The sequence below is a fragment of the Mirounga angustirostris genome, unplaced genomic scaffold (assembly GCF_029215605.1).
Source record: "Mirounga angustirostris isolate CCGP_5_RB_7025 unplaced genomic scaffold, mMirAng1.0.hap1 SCAF_8, whole genome shotgun sequence".
Classification (NCBI taxonomy): domain Eukaryota; kingdom Metazoa; phylum Chordata; class Mammalia; order Carnivora; family Phocidae; genus Mirounga; species Mirounga angustirostris.
In genome coordinates, this window is record NW_026991716.1 from 87,012,571 (window position 1) to 87,022,502 (window position 9,932).

The following is a 9,932-nucleotide window of genomic DNA, read 5'->3' on the forward strand; positions in this document are numbered from 1 at the left end:
ACAGGTTCTAATATTAGTTTTAATTTTGAATTCTTAGCAGTGTCTATTGACCCAATGACAATTTCAGTACTAGGTTTTAGCCATATTTATGAAGAAAGACCAAACCCTAACTGCATAGACTCAGGGTACAAAAGCAGAAGATTTGTGTACCAGGTTTTACTCTGCTCCTTCAAATATGATCTTGACCATGGGCATCCTTCAAATCACCCTTACTTAGGGAATTTGCCACATAATATTCCCATTTCCTCTCTACTGGGTTGGGAGGGTACATGCCTCTGTTCTGTATAGGCTTACTGGGCATCAGTCCTCTGGAATTTGGAAATCAAAAAAATATATTAAACTAATGGTCTTTTAGAATTCTTTTTGAAGACTTGCTAATTTTTTTAAAATTAGCTTTAAAATGAAATAATAATTGAATTTACTAAATAGCTAAATTGAACATCCGTGATGTTACAATGCAAAAAAATGTGCATTTAGCTTTGCCCCCTGGATGAGGAAAGGTACCTTACTTAGCATTTGATCTGCTGCCTTCATCACTCATCCTCCTCTTTCCTCTTCCTATTTGTTTCTGTGTAAAGTGATTCAGTCTTTACTCAGTGCTCAGTTATGTAACTGGGCTTTGCTTCCCTGGATACAGATGAACACATGTTAATTTTCCCTTTCTCCTGAAAATGCTCTAATTGTTAGCTTTTTCTTTCTGCTCCAATTTTTCTCCCTTTATTCTTTTTATTAATTGACTCACTGTTTCCCTATAATGCCCTGTAATGACCACTGATGCTCCTTCTCTCTGCTCACTTTTTCAGGGCCACATTTACAGTCTCACCCCATGCCAGGCAGGCTGCACAGATTTTCAGGTCTCTCAAGGCCTGGCTGCCTCTGTCAGGTCTGAACTCAAATTGTTATTTCTCCAGCAATTTGAAACCACTGAGTGCTCCATTCATCTGCTAATTTCTGCTTTTTCTACTGACCAGCCTCTTGTTTCTTGTGCCCAAATTCTAAAGATTTAGTAAATGCCTCAAAGGGGAAAACTGGAACATAGGATGTCAAGCTCATTCCAATAAGCATTTTGTTTCTTTGAGTGCTTGGCCCTTCAAGTCCTGTCTGCTTTGAAGCTTTCTAATATCTCTAAAATGATTTTTTAAAAATATCTATCTTTTCTAGTTGTTTTTGGTATGACTTTTGATCTGCTGGTAGCTATTTTATCATAGCTAAAGGTGGAAGTTGTAATGGCATTTTCTGCTATGTAAAGAATGATCTAATGACAAAAGATCATTAATCTAGTGCTTAAAAAATATGAGGGTAACATCTTAATTAAATCTTAAACTAGAGGGCGCCTCAGTGGCTCAGTTGTTAAACGTCTGCCTTTGACTCAGGTCATGGTCCCAGGGTCCTGGGATCGAGCCCTGCATCGAAGAGCCTGCTTCTCCCTCTCCCACTCCCCCTGCTTGTGTTCCCTCTCTTACTGTGTCTCTCTCTGTCAAATAAATAAATAAAATCTTTAAAAAAAATAAATCTTAAACTAGAAAGAAGAATTGAGCAGCCTAAGAAAGACTGAGATATTAAACTAAGAAAAGTGTACAACAGGTCATAATTCATCAAAAATTTGGGGGACATGAGGATTACCATTATTCTACCAATACTAGAATATTAGACTGCTATCAAACCAAAATATTAATGAAAAGAAGCTGACTATGTTGTTAATAACCCAATAAAATTTAGCAGACATTTTTAAATGCCTTTTATGAGAAAGGCTTTTACTTTCTTGCTCTTGAATGTGAGCAACCAGTTATGGCCCTTGATCCTATTTCACCCGTTTTCAATGAGAAAAATCACAGCTCTTTCTGAAGCAAGTTCACAGAAGAATGCTTGCTTATACCTCTGCAAGGAAGTCCCTACTGTACAGTGTCCTGACACCAGTTTTGGCAACAGGCTTTTTCAGACTTGTGAAAGACAGATGAAAATAAAATCACAACTTTAATGGGAAAATGTAAGTTCAAGAGAAACTTGAGTAGGGACAGCTGTAATAAAATGGAATATAAGAGGCTTACCTAATAGAAAACTAGACAATAAAAAAATAGTGGTGTACATCTGGATCAGCCTTCACTCCACCCAGATGATTTTACACTCTGCTGCTTGTAGGTCCCCTTGTGGCTACATGCCTTACAGGATTTGAGACTAAGAAGAACTATGCATTCCTAACAAGTCACCCAATTATGGTATTTCTCTATGTACTCTTTTAAAATATCTTTAAAAACTGACTGAGATGCAAAGACATTTAAGCCTGGTAGAGGTCACCATCTAACAAACATGTTAATGCAGAGAGGTTTTCTGCAGTCTGGTGGGTGACTTAAGGTAATGATAGCTCATAGATGTTGGCGGAACAAATTCAATCTGGGAAGATTAGGGAAGGGATTTTCAAATGAATAGAAAATGGAGCACAATTTTCTAACCTACAATATCTTTTGAGTCTGTTCAGTAAGCATCTATTGAGCACTTACTATGTACCAGATATTGCCTTGGGTGCTGAATACAAAGATTATGGTTGGTCTTGCCTTAAAGAAGGGTTTCTTAACCTCAACACTGCTGAAATTTTGGGCCAGATATTTCTTTCTAGTGGGAAACTGTCCTGTGCACTGTAAAATGTTTAGTTGCCTCATAGGCCTCTACTTACTACATACTGGTAACACCCTTTTGCCAGTTGTGAGAACTCAAAGTGTCTCCAGATATTACCAAATGTGCCCTGACAGGCAAAATCACTTTCAGCTGAAAACCATTGCCTTAAAGAAATTTAAATCTAGTGGGAGACACTGAGGAGTAAATAGATAATGTAAATAATATTATAAGTGTGGTGAATGGGTAATGCTTTGGGAGAAAAGAAGAAGGATACTTAGCTAAGTTTTAGATCCAGATTGGGGTACAGAGAGGGTTGTTGGAGCAATTTGGATTCATTTTGAAGTACCTTTGACCCTTGAATAACACAGATTTGAACGTGCAAATCCACTTGTATGTGGATTTTTTTTTTTCTTGCAGAAACCTTTATTTCCATTTGGCCAGGGCTTGGAGAGGGCTCCAGGTGGTTAAAAAGCTGCCTAATGGCTGCAGAGAGAGGGTTAGGCAAAAGCCTTGACATCAGGGCAATGCTAGATGGGCTTGCTGGGTTCTGGAGATGCCTAGTAGTGCTTAAGGGTGAGCATTTTGAAGAGATACTCACCCAGCCCAGACTGGGAGCCAGCTACCTGGTAGAGATTAGTCAGGTGGTTGCTATCTTTTTGATGAGTTTCACCTCCTCATCTAGGAAGTGGGTCTCCAGAAAGTCATAAAGATAGGGTCTGCACTGGCAGAACCCAGGGCATGCAGCTCCAAAAGGGCCTAGTTGAGGTCCTTCTCCAGGGCCATGGTAGATTCCATGGCTTCTGCAGTTTTACTCACTCATCTTGGGATGGCTTATGCACATCCCGAAAGAGGGTGAAGTTGCTGCTTCACTTTTGCTTGGTGCCCTTGTACTTCTCTTCAGCCAACTCCAGAAGTGGCCCATGCCCTTGAGAGCCACACTGTCACTATGGAAATAGAAGCCCAGAGAGAGGTAGGTGTAGGAGACCCACAGATGCTTACTGATGGGTGGTTGATGGTGGCCTTCACCTCAGTGGAATAATTCTGATGAATCTGAGAGCTCACAGTTGATTGGCAATAAGGAGCTAAGCTCAAAAAATGGTGTTGGCTGGTCCTGAGGTAGAGGATGGCTAAGAAGACGGTTCCAAAAGTTGCAACTGGGAGAGAGGTTGGAGTGTGGTAGGAGGCTGGAAGAAGGGGTGTCCCTGAGTCTGTTCTCTTTGAACACTGTTGAAGCAAGAGGCTGATTCCTGGGTCCCCTGGGACCACTGCCTATACACAGAGTTTTTACAGTATAGTACTATAATTGTATTTTCTCTTCCTTTTGATTTTCTTAATAACATTTTCTTTTCTCTAGCTTACTTTATTGTAAGAACACAGTATATAATACATACAACATACAAAATGTGTGTTAATTGACTTTATGTTATTGGCAAGTCTTCTGGTCAACACTAGGCTATTAGTAGTTAAGTTTTGGGGAAGTCAAAAGTTATACACACAAATTTGACTGCACAGGCCTAACCAGAGCCCCTAACCCTGGCGTGGTTCAAGGACCTACTGTATCAGTCAGTGGGATTTAGCATCTTCACAAGTGAGAGTTACTATGTACAGTACGTGTAGCAAGAAGTGGCATGAGATCTAAAAACAGGCTGTCCAGGTCCAAACCCCAGTTCCACCATTACTAGTGTGGTGAGTTTGGATAAGTTACTTTTGCCCTTGATATTCCCTCAGAGGAAGGTTATTAGAGTACCTCCTTTAAAGGTTGTTATGCCTGTAGAATTAGGAAAACATGTGACATATTTAGATCAATGCCTGTATAATAAGCATTCACTAGATACAGGATACCAGTATTGTTCTTGTCTTTGTTGTTAATAATTTTGCAGAAATTCCCTCATTAGGTTTATTCTGACTGCTGTTGTTGCGTTGAAGCCAAAAGTGTGCAGATATTAAATCCTCTAGCTCAAAGTTACATAGTCATATTTGGGGGTGTATCTGGGGGTGTGCTTAGGTTCTCAGCGGCATGAACTTCCCAACAGGAAAGCCATTTAGAAAGGAGCATTTGCCAGAGCTTTCAGCTGAGGATCCTGGCTGTAGGAAGAAACCTGTGCGAGTCACTGAAGAAGTTTTAGATGCTCATTTTAAAGGAATGCTATTATTTTTCTTATATACTCCTAAAATAGACAGATTAAAGAAGCATTCTAAGGAAACTGAAAATTGCTAATGAAGTCCTGAAGATCAAATTGAAAGGAGAAATTCAGAGACTCATTAAGCACATATACTGGTGAGACTTAACCATAGTCTTCAGGACCTCTATAATCACGGAGCCAGACAATATCCACCTCATACTCACTTAACCAAATAAGCCTTTTGAGTATTTCTGGCTCTGTGGCTTTTAGCTGTAATGTGGCCAATTACTATTAGAGACCAAAGGAGATCTATCTCTCTTTTGTGACTAAGATCTATGAATTTTTACAACAAGCAGTTTTATACCCAGGAGCTACTCACTTTCATTTTCTATCTATAGTTCTTAAACCACTATTTTACTACTGTCTATAGGATACTGCCTATAGACAGTATAAAGTAGGTGAATTTTTTCCAATGAATAGTAGGTCTTTCAAATATGATCCATTGTGGAAATGATCTTCATCAGTTTGGTGTCACCATTGGTGACATCTGGTAGTCAATGATTCTGAAAGATTGGACATTCTTGCAGTGGGTTATTCTTGTTTATCTCATGGTCTAATGAAGTTCATGGAAGAGCTACATTATTTTAACGAAAGAGGACAGACACATTAACTATTTTGGATATTAACAATATTATTCTATGGTATAAAAATAGTATTGCCCAGAAATAACTCTGGAAGATCATAAGGAGCTGAATCCAATCTCAGCTCCTAGGGTTACTTTCCCAAGAGAATCATGAATTTGTATTCCCAGATGGAGGGGCTACAACTTCCTATGAGCTCAAGGTCCCCAGGAACTGCCTTTCCTAAACTACTCCTATATACTATTAACAATTCCAGAATTCTCAGCTTGAGGTCTGTGCTGTTCAAAACAGTAGCCATTAGCTACAGATGGCTGTAGAGCATTTGAAATGAGGCTAGTCTGAATTGAGATTGCTGAAAGTTTAATACACACTGTATTTTATAGAGTTTTCATGAAAAAATACCTCAGTAATAATCTATTTTCCATTGGGTACATGCTGAAATGATAGTATTTTGGAAGTGCCAAGTTAAATAAAATATATTATTAAAATTAATTTTATCTGTTTTTCTCAATGTAGCCACTTAGACAATTTAAAATTATATATGGGGTGTGCATTAAATTTCGATAGGATAATAGTGCTCTAAGCAATCTGTTTATTTTTTTACCAATAATGTTACTTTCACCTTGTCCTAGAAGAAGGACCCAGAGTGCATGTTCAGCAGGGAGCCTTGGTGTTGGCACACTTTCTGAGTGAGATTTGTGTCTTTTCTTGTGCTGACTTTTGTGTATCATCTTGATCCTTTCAAGTTCCTCCCCCCTTTTCTTCCCCTTTATTCCTTTTCATCTTTTTAAAAGAAAGTAGATTGAGAGTAGTCTTTATTCTAAGGCCTGTTTAGTTCTGCTGCTAAGGTATGACCCTTCTGGGATCTTACTGAATGCTCTGGATAATCAAAAGAGCTTCTTTACGCTGACTGGTTGGAACTAGAATGTCTCCTAGCCTGCACGAGCTTTGGAATTGCTCAGCTTGTTCTTGATGGCTTTTTGCCTGTTCTTGTCCAGTATTACCCTATCTATACAGAGCTTGTTATTTAGCAGCCAATTCAAGAGGTTCAGACAATATCCACCTCATACTCACTTAACCAAATAAGGATCACTTTTTCTGCATATCTTCCTTTTCTATGCTACTTTGTCCCACTACTGCCAGCCATGTCAGTCACCTCAAACTCTGATTTCTAGTTCCAAATTCAGTGAGACACCCATATTCTGTTTGGTTAAATCTTTCTGTGTTGTAGTCTTAAAAACAACTCCATATGGAATGCTAGGGCTAGTAAGTCCTACCTCATTTATTTTCTTTTTCTCAGGGATCGTAATATAGTGTTGCTTTTATTTTAATGTTTTAAAATAGTTGTTTCATGTAATTTGTCCAGTTTTCTAATTGTTTATGATGGTTGGGCAAGTTCTGTATGTAAATGAAGCAAAATTCAACTAAGAATTTCAATTCGGTGTTCCTTACCACTTCTTTATTATGTACTCTTATTTTTCTTTAGAATTACCATACATTTTACAACATGCATTCTTGAATTGTAATGTGTAGTATAAACTTACTGTTTTATCATTTCCTGGACAATGCAAGAAACTTAGAACATTTTATTTAACCTCCCCTAGATTTTTGTATTATTTTTGTCCTATGTTTATATATACATACACACACACACGTATACACATATGTTTATACGTATATATGTTTATATATATAACCTCAAGCCATAATTTTTAATTCTGCCAATTTTTATTTAGATTTACCTACACATTTATCCTCATTCTCATTCCTTTTGTCATTTCCATGCTTCCATTAATTTATTCTGCCTGAAAATCCTATTTGGTGTCTCTTGTAGCAGAGGTCTAGTGAAGTGTTATTCTCTCAGCTTTATTTATTTGATCACGTTTTTATTTCACCTTCATTTTTTAATTTTTTAAATTATTTTTAAAGATTTTATTTATTTATTTGACAGAGAGAGAGATAGCGAGAGAGGGAACACAAGCGGGGGGGGGTTGGGGGAGGGAGAAGCAGGCTTCCCGCGGAGCAGGGAGCCCGATGCAGGGCTTGATCTCAGGACCCTGGGATCATGACTTGAGCTGAAGGCAGACACTTAACGACTGAGCCACCCAGGCGTCCCCTATTCACCTTCATTTTTTAATACGGCTGGAGATATAATTCTAGTTTGGCAAGGTTCCCCCCCCACCCACTTTTTGTAGATACTTTTTGGCTTCTATTTGTTTGTTTGTTTGTTTAAAAGTCAGCTTCAGTTTTATTGTTGAATCTTTGGAAATAATGTGTCCTGCTCTCTCTTGTTTTTAAGACTGACTTCATCTTTTGTTTTCTACATTTTGCTATGGTATGTCTAGATGTGGGTTTTTTTTGCCTTTAAACTGCTCAGAAATTATAGTGCATCTTGTATCTGTGCTTAATATTTTTCATTAGTTTTAGAAGATTATCGGTTATTAGCTGTTGAAATATTGCTTTTGCTCCATTTCTCAATCCTTTCATGTTGAAACTTCAAGGTATGTTAGACATTTTTTCCCAAGCCCCAAAGTTTCCTTAGGCAGTGTTCTATATTTTCCATATTTTTTCCTTTTTCTTCTTCAGTCTGGTGTTTTCTTCTTTAGTTACTTCCATTGTGAATTACAATTTGTGGAGATAATTTGAGGCTTGAAATGATGATCTCTTCCTTCTGAGAAAATTTACTTTTGCTTTTGGTAGGCAATTAGGGCAGGGTGGTTCACTCTAATCTAAAGAAAGATTGAGCTGATTTGATGCCGGGAGTGAGCCTTTGTGAACACTCACTCTAGACATAGGGTATAGTCCTTTGGGTGTTTTCCCAAATGAAGGCCTTCAGTATTTTAACGGGTATCTCCCTTCTCCATGCAGGGCCTGGTCATAATTTTTGTTCCCCAAACCCTGTGAAACTGCTGAGTGCTTTGCTAAGCTTCCAACCTCTCAGCTGAAGCTTTCAAACTGGCTAATGCCTACAGGTTAAGAGAGGTTCCCAATATTTTCCTCAACTCTCTGAGCTTCCATTTTTTTTTTCTTTTTTCTGGAATTGTATTCGCATAAGTGTTTGCTTTGGTAGCTTTCCAGTGCCTTCAAAAAGATGTTTATTCCACGGGGGAAATCGGAGGGGTAGACGAACCATGAGAGATGATGGACTCTGAAAAACAAACAGGGTTCTAGAGGGGAGGGGGGTAGGAGGACGGGTTAGCCTGGTGGTGGGTATTGAGGAGGGCACATTCTGCATGGAGCACTGGGTGTTATGCACAAACAATGAATCATGGAACACTTCATCTAAAACTAATGATGTAATGTATGGGGATTAACATAAGAATTAAAAAAAAAAAAGATGTTTATTCCTGCTCTTCAGGTTATTCTTCGTGGTGTGTCAGTCCTGAACAATTAGTTCATCATTTGTTGGAAAAGGTGACTCCTCATGGTTTGGAATTAGAAGGGCAAAGTATAGAAGATGTCTTTCTCACCAACTAGAAAGTAAGTTTCATGAGGGCTGTCTCTTGCCTTGAGCTCTCCTGGATTGTTATTAATTATTCAGATTGACCATACTTTTTCCTGCCCTGGAGCCACTGCATTTGCTGTTTCCTCTATGTGGAACGTTCTCTTTGCCTCTCTTTATCTAACAAACTCACACCAATATTATGGGTCTTAGCTTACACATCATTTCACAGAAAGACCTTTCCTCACCTCCTGCACTAGGTTAGAATCTGTATTTTTCTTACAGTAATTTGCCCACTCAGAATTATTAGATTAATTACAATTTAATGTGTGTCTTACACAGACAGAAATTAAGTCTGCTTCCTCAGACTGTGCTAGCACAGTGCCTATCCCATAGTAGATGCTCTCAAAATAAATGAAATCTGCACTGGGATGCCTTACGCTAGATTAATATTTACAAAATGTAGTCTGTGAACAGGGTTCCAAGTTCAAATAACTTATGGAAACAGTTAATGCCCACTGCAGCATTAGCATATTAACAAATCTTAGAAATTTCGTTATAAATATAGCCGTTTGACTTTGTTTATTCCTGAGTTTAAAAAAATAAAACAGAAAAACAAAATCTCTGACTATTCTGCAGAATGTGCTTCAAAGATAATTCGGTTACATACTTTCTAGAAATGTAAACTCAGAGAGTTTTTAGATTTTAGGAAAAAAATAAACTTCATCCAGGAATGAGTCAATATATTGCAAATTCTGGATGAGGGAAATCAAAAGCAAAGAGATCTACGGGACAACTCCATGACAGCAGTATTTACAGGACTGGAGTTCAGTTGACATGGACAAAAGATTTCCTGCCTGAGGGTGATTACAACCTGTATGTTCTACAAATGGCATGAAACAGAGAGGTTTCAAGCACTGATCTCAAAGGACTGTCATCACGAACTGAAAGACTATATACCGAAATGACTGTTCCAGTCACATGTGATTCTTCTGCAGTCAGGCAGACCCAGCAAATATGTTACATTTCCCAGATTTGTGCTAATAGTTAACTAGTCCTTGCATCAAAGATGAGTGATGTGAAAAATCAAATCAGGGAAGCACCATTTCAACT

At 38.3% G+C, this 9,932-nt stretch overlaps 1 pseudogene; it reads right to left on the reverse strand.

The window, feature by feature from the left end:
* Positions 1-3,170: 3,170 nt before the first annotated feature.
* Positions 3,171-5,121, reverse strand: LOC123836478 (ferritin light chain-like; annotated as a pseudogene).
* Between the last annotated feature and the right edge of the window lie 4,811 nt (positions 5,122-9,932).